The 12,411-nt window shown below is 32.0% G+C and overlaps 1 protein-coding gene across 4 annotated transcripts in view; it reads right to left on the minus strand.

Annotated features, from left to right (window-relative positions):
- LOC130892636 (protein jim lovell-like) overlaps window positions 1-12,411 on the minus strand; it is a 319,386-nt gene that overhangs the window by 34,240 nt on the left and 272,735 nt on the right. The window contains exon 2 of one of the 4 annotated variants that reach the window (XM_057798147.1): window positions 12,283-12,312. The exons of 2 other annotated variants lie outside the window; for them this stretch is intronic. The gene's annotated coding sequence lies outside the window, so the exon portion shown is untranslated. Of the gene's footprint in view, window positions 1-12,282; window positions 12,355-12,411 lie in introns of those variants that run through there. One more of the 4 variants, XM_057798148.1, reaches the window with a different exon arrangement.

The following is a 12,411-nucleotide window of genomic DNA, read 5'->3' on the forward strand; positions in this document are numbered from 1 at the left end:
ATTTTGATAAACAAAAGTTCTGAATTTTTCATATTATAGGGGTAATAATAATAAACGAAAAAAATATACGGAATCGTGGAATAAAATCATCACTGTTCAACCAGTAATTGAGAAATAGAAACGTTGAAACACCTGATTTGATTTTACGTTTGACGAATTTGATACCTATGTTAGGTTTTGCCAATCAAATTTTAGCTCTATTCAACTTATTTTTTTTTAACATCTTGTGTAGCTTCATTGGATTGAAGTGTCGTGAAGTGTCAAATGTCTCAATACCGCTATACGTTGACTGGTCGGTTCCGATATTAGCCGGTAAAGTAAGTATACTTGATCATTTATAGTACTTCCAATATCAATTGCAGAATATGAAAACCCTTACCGACAATTTTGTTTGATTCACGTACTTGGAACTTAAAAAAAATCAATATTATACCTCGTTAACTTGCTACAACTGAATATTAAATTATAAAACGTAAATAGACGAGTAGAATGTACCTGCCCGTAAGGGAGTTTGGTTTAAACAGGGTACCAGACGTGAACTGAGCCCTTTTTGAACCCCATTCTTTTTTTTCTGGAAAACGAAATTTCAAAGGAAAATCATGAAGGATAATGAATTCTTTGCAAAAGAAAAAACATTTCAAATCAAAAGTATCTTCATGAATAATAATGGTAGTCAGAATCGTCTGAACTAGAGTCATAATTTAATTGAATTTTGAAGGGTTATAAAGAGGGTGATACCACATATTCATCTTCTCTTTTGATAACATGTTCAACACAGTTTTTCCAAAGCTCTTGGCGGTCTGTTGCTTTACGTTTGCTCATATTTAGCCTATAAGGTTAAATATGCAATAGGAGAATGAGAAGAGTTTTTCTTTACATGTTTTTCGGTTTTGTAAATGATTCACAGCAACCTGTGACTGCTCGATAACTGGAAAATTTATTTATTTCAACGTCTTGTTATTTATTCTCCCTACACTGTGCAATTCCATTGTCTTCATTCGCCAATGGTCTAAAGAACACCATATTTCTATTTATTTAAAGAAATTTATTAATTAAATTAATCTCACCAAGCCATGCCAATGATTATCGTAGACTTTTTGGCAGGAATATTTCAAAGAAATTGTGTACGTACGCCTTCAGATAGCTTAGGCCAATAGAAATACATTTATGTTTACGATTCGATATTTTCATTGGTAAATAGATGAGTCCACGTAGACTGACGGTTTGTTAGATGTTTATTGAATTTACATTATACAATAAACATTATTTTTCCTTTCTTAATTTGGTATGAGTGCCGTGCGTATTTATGAAATATTCATTGTTCCTCGCATAACTGTCTTTTGCAATTGATATTGTAAGAACTATAATATAACACTTTGAGGTAAAATTCTAAATAAGATCTTTATATTTTGGACGCAGATGGGTTGATCAATCAAAGCATTTTTTTAAACTGAAAACAATTTTCGTATTGTTTTCGCACTATGTTCTTGCTGGAATAATATAAAACTAAATGTTCGACAGACCTCCCGGTATTTTTTGTGTAAGATAAATGTATGTATTTTATTTACAATGCAACAGTAGACTTGGCTACACGGCTACACAAGTTCCTCCGTTCTTGAAATGTCAATTACTTGCAAGGAGCTTTTTGAGTGAAAAGGTTACAGCTGAACGCCATTTAGACTTTTGATTACATTGTAACAATATATATTGTGAAATAATGGTGGGACATTGGATTGGAGGACGTGATACAACTGAATATCAATCAAGATTTCCGGAGCGCACTAATTTCTATTCATCTGATGACGTTAAAGCTATATCGGGTGTTTCAAAACGTTCGCATGCGAGTTACATCACTCCATTAAGCGAAAAAAATCGATTAAAAATCACCAAACAATCACATGTCTATAACACAAAGTTCAAAAATGAGGCAACAGCTAATACTTTTATGGCTCGCTCGATAGGGAGGAACTTAAACGTTCCACAAGCTTTGATTGGATTAATCTATGCGTTATAGACATGTGATTGTTTGGTGATTTTTAATCGATTTTTTTCGCTCAATGCAGTGATATAACTCGCATGCAAAAGTTTGGAAACACCCTGTATTTTTGAGAAAGTACTAAGTAGAATCCATATAGAAATTTCTGGATGAAGTTTTCTGTTTTAATTCTTAAAGATTCATTTGATCAACCCAATAAAATTTTTAAATATCATAATAATTCCCTCCCACTATTGTAATAGTCATAATTATGAATAATAATAAATAGTGGAGTTGATTTTAATTGAATGGTAGAATAATCAAACTTGCTAAAGATTTGTGGGTATTTCAGGTACTTTCTACATCTCCGTGATGTAAACTACTGTAATATTATAGTTGAAAAAGCTGTTATGGTATTATACTTGGTCTGCATGTAATGTAAATTTTTTATATAGAAGTTCTCAAGAATTGTCAAACATGATATCACACTTTAAGTCTAATTTTCATGCTTCACAGAAATCTATAAAACCGTAAAGTTTTCTTCGATGTATATTTCTTATTTATAATGATGCAAAAGTATTCGATATATTCATAAAACTTGTATGGATTTCTCACGATAATTGTGGTTTCGGATTAGACCGTAAAATGTTAATAATTGTACTTATTGTATTGTGAACCAACTGTACAAATGGAGAAAAAATTATAAAATAATTTCTATCCAAACGGGTATACAGAGTGAGTTTTATGTATGGAAAGGCTCAATTATCTCGGAAAAAGGCTTGTACGATTTTAATGAATTTTTGTGTGAGCAACATTGTTGTCAGATCTCCCCTTTTTACGGAAAAGTGATGAATGTTATTTCGAATGGATCTCCTTGTATATTTTTCGCTTTTCGAAATACCTATATTGATAATTTAATGATATGAGGATATGTTGATAGACGTAGAAGTCAACAAGAAACGTTTAATATCCTTAATAATTTATATCCTAACCGAAATCCTCTAACAATATCTACTGTCAGTAAATTAGTGAAAAGATTTATCCAAATCAGGGCGCAGAAAAGCTGCATCAACTGAAAACAAATCTTTAGATGTTTCTGTCCTGTTATAAGACGATCCACACTTGAGTGCTAGAAAAATATACAGAAAACTTGATTTGATATTTCGCAAAAATCCGTTAAAAAAATTTTACGTGATAAGAAATTCCATCCTAAGTAACATGGGCTTCAAGAGTTGTCGGATGACGATTTTGATAAACGTGAATATTTTGCAGACATAATTATGGAAAAATGTTACAATCAACACGATTGACATATGTTAAGTAATGTTATGTTTTGCGATGAGATCACTTTTTGTATTGATGGAAACGTAAATCGGCATAATTTTAGATACTGATCACGTAACAATCCTCGTTAAGTGCGTGAATCCTACATCCAATATCCACCCAGTTATTATTAGAAATTCTCAGACAATAATAATATCCCAAACGACAATATTTGGCTACAACAAGATGGTGCTCCACCTCACTAAGCGTGTGTGGTGAGAGAATACCTAAATTATGTGTTTCCCAGAAGCTGGATTGGAAGCCGTGGTTTTATCGAATGGCTCCGCGATCACCCGACATGGATCCTTTAGATTATTTCCAGTGGGGTCACTACAAAAACATCGTTTTTAGAACAAAATCTGTCAATATTCAGGAATTAAAAGATAGGATCACCACAGAGATAAGAATTGAACAGTCAGGGATGTTGCAAAATGTATTGCAAGGTTTTAAAAATCGCATGGCTTGTTGTATTGAAGTAAATTTTGTTTATTTACTACAAAAAATTATTTATTTATTTTCAAATCTTGTGAAGCAATAATGAGAAGAGAATGATTGTGAAGTAGTCAGAAAATATGAAATCCAAGCAAAAATAAGCATTTATGAAAAGAGCTCTGCATGACCTTTAAATACTAAATTCTATTCTCTAAATGCAAATTGCATGCATATTTTGAAATTTCGTGAATTTATTGCATATTTGAAGGAATTGTGGGGACATGACTGAATTTCTTAGTTTTTCAGAAAATGTGGGTGATTCATTCCGTTTAGTTTGCAGCCCAACTATTTTCACTATAAATGCGGTGAGGGTTGGATTTCATTTTATCATTAATTCATTACCTCATCACTTCATCAGTGACCGTTAGTGTACAGCCAACGAACGTTGGTTGCGATCAGGTCGCTGTGTTGTAAATCCTTTGCATATGGCAACGCTTCTTTCTACTTCAGAACAGATCAATCCATGGAGGATAAAGAATTGTTTCCGGGTATATACGGGAAACGGGGAGGTAAATAAAATATGGTATTCATCCAGTTAACGCAAAGAGACTTACATGTGGACAGTTCCACACATTATTTGGTCTTTTTAAAAACCACGAAGGTTTTTTTCATACTTATTTTTATCAGCATTATTGAGTTGGCAGCCAATGATTTCTTATTATTTCGGCAGATCAAAAATCAATTGCCAAGTTAACGTTTTCCTACACCTGAAGAAGTGTTCAAATCACATGTTTTGGAGTACCTCAAACGGATAATTTTCGCCAAATGTCACATTATTTTTTATGAAAAAAATCTGTGATTCAATCCTAAATAAAACTAAGGTTCAACATTTAATGAAATTGTGGGAAAATACGTGCAGTTCAATGCAATGCAAGCGTGTGCAGATAAAGCTAAACAGTCTACTTAATTCGTTTCACTTAGCTTTGTTATTTTTAAATTGGTTTAAACTGGTCACAAAATATTAAATAAAATTTAACGTAAGAGACTTGTCAAACGATGTCAAATATTAATCTATGAAGCATTTTGACTTTGAAAAAATTAAATGCAATTTCTTGCACGTTTTCTTGCAGAATGTCAAGCTGTCTTAAAAAGTAGAGCAAAATAGTAGTATGTATGTGTATGAGTGTGACTCCGTTTGTTGATAAGAACTTAGTGGTTCATTTTGTGATTGACTACGAATAACATCGGCGCCGAGCACGATTCTTTGTTTATAGTAAACGTTATTGATCATTACAAAAACATCATCATTCACAATTGAATCGCAAGAGAGTCTAAGTAAAGTGAAAATTCCAGTATCTATGTAATTAATTTTTCATGGGCTTATGTAAAGATAATGACGTTGTTTGAGTGTCCCTAATGAAATTTAATCTTAATTTTCACGAATCTCGAACTGTTTAGTTACGTTTGTTGAAACGCAAATATTTCTGTCACCCGATAAATTAGTGATTTATTATTTTAATATGAAGAGATATTTATCTATTTTTATATCTATGTTGTCCCCAGTTTACAGACAATCTCAAGTAGTTCTCTAATAGTAATTTTATGGCCAAGGTCGGAAATAATTCAGAATGTGCACAAATTTATAAAATGGTTAGAAAGGGTTTTAAAGAAAGGGTAACTACGACGTATTGAGTAGTTGTCAACGCGCTGAAGCAGATTATTAGCCAAGCCTATTGCACTTCATAAAATTAGTCTAACTATGGAGACAATGGGGGGAAACCAGAAGAGAGAGCGAACCAACTGAAAACTAACAAGTACAATCATGAAACACAAGAAATAACCGTAATGAACAAAAGAGAAGAAGAAGAACTTGAAAGGTACTGAGAGAAATATCATGAGAACTATAACAGGTCCACCCATAACAGGAGGGAGAAAGGAGAGCAAAGATTACGGAGAAATAGAGAAAGAGCTGGAGAGGGAAAATATATTGTGCTGGGTATATAATGAGAAGAAAACCAACTGAAATGATCAAAAGAATAACGCAATAGACTCTATTGTGACCAAGGAGAAAATGCAGGCCGAGAAAGACTTGGAGTTAAGAGCACTGTATATAAAGGGCAAAATGCCAGAATCGAAAGGAATGGAAGATAATAACAAAAGCAGCCAAGACAAACGATAAACTATGAAGAGAACAAATATAAAAACCGAGGAGTAAACCACCTCAAAAAAGCGATACACATAATCCAAAAGATTGAAAGGCTTGATGATAATGATGATGATGATAGAGACAATATTCCAAGCCATTGGAGAGTAAGCAGGATTTAATTTTTCAGAATAAATTCATTAAGAAATCAGTTTAAAAGTGCATATGACATGAAAAGTTTAATTGGAATACTTAGGAATGTTGAAAGATACATAGAAGACTAAAGAATGATAGTATATTGCGACGAAACCAAGATTCACAGCTCACATAACCAAATTATGGGACAATGGAAAATATTGAAATATAAATCACCAGTAATTTAAAGTGAAATTGATATTTATATCATCCAACCACCACAAACAAATGAATTCAAAAACTATGGTAAATTTAATCACCAACTTGCTCAAAAAATACGTTTTGATATTAGATTATGCCTCTTGTCAAAATACTTTAGTAGATCCTATAACAAATTTTTCGTGGAAGTGACAAATAGAAAGAAACATATTTTATAAGGTGGTTGATACTAAAACAGAATTTTATAGTTTAATATGAATAAATAAACACACACAAGATATGCTAACACTGCAATTGCCATTTTACCATGCGGAATTGAATCCAATAGAAAGAATTTGGGTTCTGGTAAAGAATGGCGTAGCTTCAATTCACTTTGCTCTTAAGCTAGATGATGCGTACCAAAAGACTTGCATACTTGCAATGTTTTCATTGTTCTACATATCAAGTTTGGCGCAGAGAATTTATGTATACATATTTCAATTGAAAAAGTAATTAATTAAATTTTTTCTACGATATTTGTCATTTTATTTCGATATCTAGTTACGTATTTTCTGATAAATAACTCAAAATAATAGTGTTTGATTATTGTGTCGATTCCAAACACACAAATACTTGGACCTACTAAATCCGAATGTACACTTCTGTTTATTAAAACAGCGTAAAAATCTTGCAATTTTTTAATTAAATTAAATTTACTCGACATTTATTGTCATGTTTAACAATATTGGATGAGTATTTAATATATCATTATATCAACCCTTTCAGTTCAGCCGACTCAAGTAAATCCTTACCATTCAAACCCATTTGTTAGTTAGATGATATGCTTGATAATAACAGCGGAGTATCTTTTTTTCTTCTGAAGACTATTTAAGAGCAATAAGTCCATCACTAACTAATAATAAAAAATCTTTTTCTGCCGTTGTATCTATAATAACAAATACTGTTTTCACTGCATCTTTCTGAATCCACTTAGAAGAGCTTGGGTTGCTGTGAAAACCTTGTCAAAAACTGTGTTTCTTTGACATTAAGAAAGTGCTTATAGTGATCTACAATGAATCTAAGAAGGTAAACCAATGGGGTCTTCCAATGTTATAACTAAAGAATAAAAACATTGGAACGGTTCATACTATATCAGCGAATCCAGTTGTTTGCGATCTGATTTCAGTGAAGACTCTAGCCGCGTCATGAGTGAGTCAGTTATCCATAATAAAACTTGGAAATGAATAATAGAAGTAATTCTTATAATGATGATAAAACACTAGATAACAGTATAAATGTTTAACAAATTGGAATATAAATAATTGAAGAACAGAACAAAATTTTTAGTAATTAATTAGAGCACTATCTATGAAATCGTTCTTATTATAAGTTTGATTTACCGATGACAACATCATATTGTCAGAATATTGAGATAAACTTCAGAGTTGAACCTTGCATCTATTCTCCAACAAACGCCAGTCCCATTGATACTCATCCAAGCACAAACATCTACTGAAAATTTGTCAAACATTGCCGATTCAGAGTGATGTTCTGTTAAAAAATTATTCAATGCAACATCTTGTGCCTTATTTGAAATTAATCTTTCTCCATGCTCAATCTTTCAGCGCGAAGTCCAGTCTGATACCAATCGCTTCTCCACTCTGGTATTAAGACCTAGATGAGTTACCAGTCTTCTAAAAGACAATCCTTCCCCCATTTTGGCAATAATGGCAGTTTCTGAACTTCAGTTAACTGTGGAGGCATTAAGTAGACTTTTATTTACTGATTTACGCAGGCAAAATGTACGCTTCTTCAGTGTACAGTTGAATTTTGAATGAATATAATAGATTGGATGAAGTCTTCGGAAAAAAAATTATTATATATCTAAAAGTAAATGATGAAACACTTTGAAAGCTACTCGGTGTCAGAAAGTCACACTGTTAGAATATTTGAAAATGACCAGATCAAAACGAAACGAAAAACAATTTATCAACCAATTTATGTTAGATCAAATATTCTTTCCAATTTAGAGTTGATTGACAATGCTAATAAATGTGAGACTATTTGAAATTTATGCTAAAATTAATTTGTTAATTGCTAGAACAACTTAATACGATATAAGAAATCTGCCCTTCGTTCTAATTCTCCTGATTGCACCTCTGTTTTTCCACCCTCATTAGAAAGTTTTCTGAGAGAGCGTAGAAGAACAGCCAGAAAAGCTTCTTAAAGCATAGATGTTTTTGTACATACTGGGAAAATCGGAAAATGCCACATACGCACGCAACCGTTCTTCGCATTTTCACCGGATGTTCCGTGACTTTCTCCATATGAGTTTTATTCTAAGAATTTTCGGCGTTTAATTGTTATGATTTACCTTGAACGTTTAGAACCCCAGACACAAGGTTAAAACTGAATATTCATGATAGAGAATGCGGTTTTCTTTATGAAAACCCGTATGTTTGTGACGACAAAAATCTTTCATTTATCCAAATTTAGGAATTTAATCTTGGGGTATATAATAAAAAGAAAACAATACATTTCATTACAATTGATTTTTTCTTTAACAGTATGAGATCTATTGAGAAATGAATAAAGTTTGTCATCACTATCTATACATTATATTAAAAAGTTCAGAGAATACCTGCCGTCTAGGCACTTCTTCGTACAAATAATGGTATAAGCTGTAGTTTGCTCACTATTTTTAAAATTTATGCCATCCATATGAATGGAGAGATCAGTGAGGTGGAATAGTTTGAGAAATAGAGAAATAATTGATTCTAATAATGGCTATAAAGCCGCAACGCCACAGAAAATTTTAATAAAACAACATTAAAACCGAATCTACTGGTAATCTACTATAAAATTACAGAGCTACGCAATCTGTTTCGATTCACTCATCGCCATAAAATCAATTCGACAAAAAGATATAAAGTCCTTCAGCAAACCATATTCAACAATTTCTCATTTAACTATATAATCTATAATTGCAGAAATTGAAACTAAAGTCCAAAACAATTTCTTTCGATTCTTGTACAAATTTCTTCTCAAACTTTTTTCAGAAAAAAGATTGACATTATGAATAAAGATTTTGGATTTGCGATGCCTTCTGATGCTGATTGATTGGATTGTCTCTGAAGACGAAAACTTGGTTATCAAAACGCGCGCTAGACATTGTAATAGTGATTGTTGGTTTAGCCTAAACAATGTATTTAATGTGACGTATCCAAAGAAAAGAATGTTTGAAATTTCATTTTATATGATGTTATTTGAATGAATATTCTATTAAAAAATTGCACTGGTACATACGACGAATATCAAATGACAATTTAGAGACACTGAAAATGAAATAGTTTTATATAAAAGACAAAATGTTCTAAGCTAGTAAAATATTTAGTGATATATGATTCACACCTGACACACGTTACAGAAGAATTGTAGGTAGATGGTATCATTATATATTCAATACTTTAATATTCTTATAGTTCTTCCAATATGAGATGCAGAAGACAGTTATGCGATATTTCATAAATACGCACGGCACTCATACCAAATTAAGAAATGAAAAGTGTTTACTCCCCATATAAAATTTGGTAGGCATTTAATAAACCGTCAGTGCACGTTGACTCATCATCTCCACTGTTTACCAATGAAACTATGAAATCTTAAACATAAAAGCATTTCTATTGGCCAAAGCTGTCGGAAGGCATATGAACAAAATTTCTTTGAAATATTCCCGGTAGGCAGTCTGCGATAAGCAGTGGCGTCACTAGGTGAGATTTATTAAATTCATAAATTTCTTTAAATGAATAGAAATATGGCATTCTTTAGACCACGGGCAATGAAGATGATGAAATTGCATAGTGTAGTGGAAATAAAGACAGTTAGCTGTTTTAAATATATTCGAATGTTTGAAAAAGGAAAATATTCAGCAATCTGAATGCAATCATAATAAGAATTGCTGAATTAACTACAGTAAATGAATTTTCCATTGCTGTGGATCATTCAAAGAACCGAAAAACATGTAAAGAAAAACTGAAATCAGTTGACCAAGCTACTCAAGAGTTTATACGTAGGACAATTTATAGTTTATATACTACGCCTATGCTAGATAGATCAAACAAAATTCTCGGCAATTGATATTGGAAGAACAAATGAAATGGTTACTATAGCCGTGTTATAAGTTTTCTGCTGATGGATCTTTCCCCACCTCTTTTCCCTAATACAGTTGCAACGCTTGCGCACAACGAATCGAGACTGAATAAGTGAGAAAGACGACAATCCCTGTCTCTCTTAGTAGGCAATACTTCCACTTACTGGGATAAACAATATGATAAACACGTGACAGTACGTAATACATTTTGGTTATGACAGATGTGATTCTTCTTCTTAAGGTGGAATGACCTCAGCAGATTATCACAGATGTGATAATATTTCAGAATGACAGAAAACAAAGAACACGTGATGGTACAGAATATACGATAACCTACACAGAATATTAAGTTTTAGATTCTTCAGGAGAAATTTGAACAATTTTTGGAGAAACGAATAACGTTCCAATATATTTCTGAAGGAATTAAGCAAGGGCAAGTAATAGGTAAATTATGTTTCTACAACACAAAAACACAATTACTTTTTGACGAAAATTTGATATTATTAGATATCCACCAAAAAGGAAACCAAATAAATTATTTGAATGAGTTTGGTGAAAAATTTGAATCGTCTCTAAAATTTGGCAAGACAATAACAAAATACAAGAAGGTTGATTGTCATCGTAAAAAATTTCTCCTGATAAAAGGTCAACGGTTATATCTTCACATATTGGAAGCGCAGTAGGATTTTTTTATGGTGGCCTGGTGGCCAAAATTATCAAGAAGTATTTGAAGAATCGGAAATGTTTAGTTACGTTCCGATTTTTCAACCAGAAATATTGACAAAGTAATGTGTTCCAAGACACAAGCAATATCTCTTTCACATATTGTATCATAATAAAATTTAAATAATTGCTCCACATCGAAAATTCGAGTTGTTGAACTGATGTTATTTACAAATTTAAGCTATTTGCCAATGACCTTATACAATATTTCAAATTTATAATGTTGACAATATTTTTTCTCTCAGTTCCACATTCTTCGTCTTCTTATGATAATTAGTTTTATACACGCTTCCTGACTTTCTCTATTTTTTTTTCACTGGCATAACATACAACATATTCATTCATTTTCTTTTACACTTCTAGCAATGTTATTTTTGAAAAACTGAACCTATACTTACTGATTTGAAGTCGGAAGGAAATATTTCAAATAGAAGATACTGGACTTTCATTAGTCATACTATAATAGTAACAAACGAATCCGAGCATACAGTGAAAATTATTTTATTATTGCAAATATTTGGAAAATATACTAAGAAGATTGATGTACATGATAAATTACAATCCAATTGAGTGAGGATGAGATAGTTTCGACTATCTTTAATAATGGTACGGTTGCAGATCTATAATTCCTTATGCTCCACCTAATTTTAATCTACTCGAAGTAGTCGAAGGTTTCACCAGCTAAATGTGGCCGAGCGGTATCTTGTTGATTTTCATGTGTTTCATTATCTTTGAATGTATCGTTGTGCATTAATACTGCCCTTGATAAAAACTGAAGATAACGTCAAGACATGGACAATGACATTCTATACCATAACATTACACTCAAACATTTCAGAGTTTGCTCCTTCTCCTTTCACCTTTGCTCAAACTAAGCTAAGAATATATCGAAACGGTATCCACAACTGAAGATGTGGATATATATTCGTCGCTTGTTTCAACTAGTGCTAATAAAGTCGATTTCTTCGATGTAAACGGCAACATCAATTGATATGAACAAATAAGAAACTTCTTCAACGTGTACGGGACATATCAACCGAATCTTCGGATTATACGACCTATTAACTCAAATTTCCATATATCAGTTATAAAGAAAGATAGTGAAGAATAATTCAGGTAACCATTGAAAAGATACTAGTATGTATGTAATCTTTTAAATTTGATCTAGTCTAATTATCATGCAAAAACACATTCGACACTTACCTCAAAAAGCCGGCAAAAGCTACATTGCATCTACAAAATAATAAATAACTTATCGTACTACTCTGCAATAAACTTTTTACGAATAGGATGTTATTGAAACGGATAATTACATGATTTTTCTCAACATTT

The sequence above is a fragment of the Diorhabda carinulata genome, chromosome 4 (genome assembly GCF_026250575.1).
Source record: "Diorhabda carinulata isolate Delta chromosome 4, icDioCari1.1, whole genome shotgun sequence".
Taxonomy (NCBI): Eukaryota; Metazoa; Arthropoda; class Insecta; order Coleoptera; family Chrysomelidae; genus Diorhabda; species Diorhabda carinulata.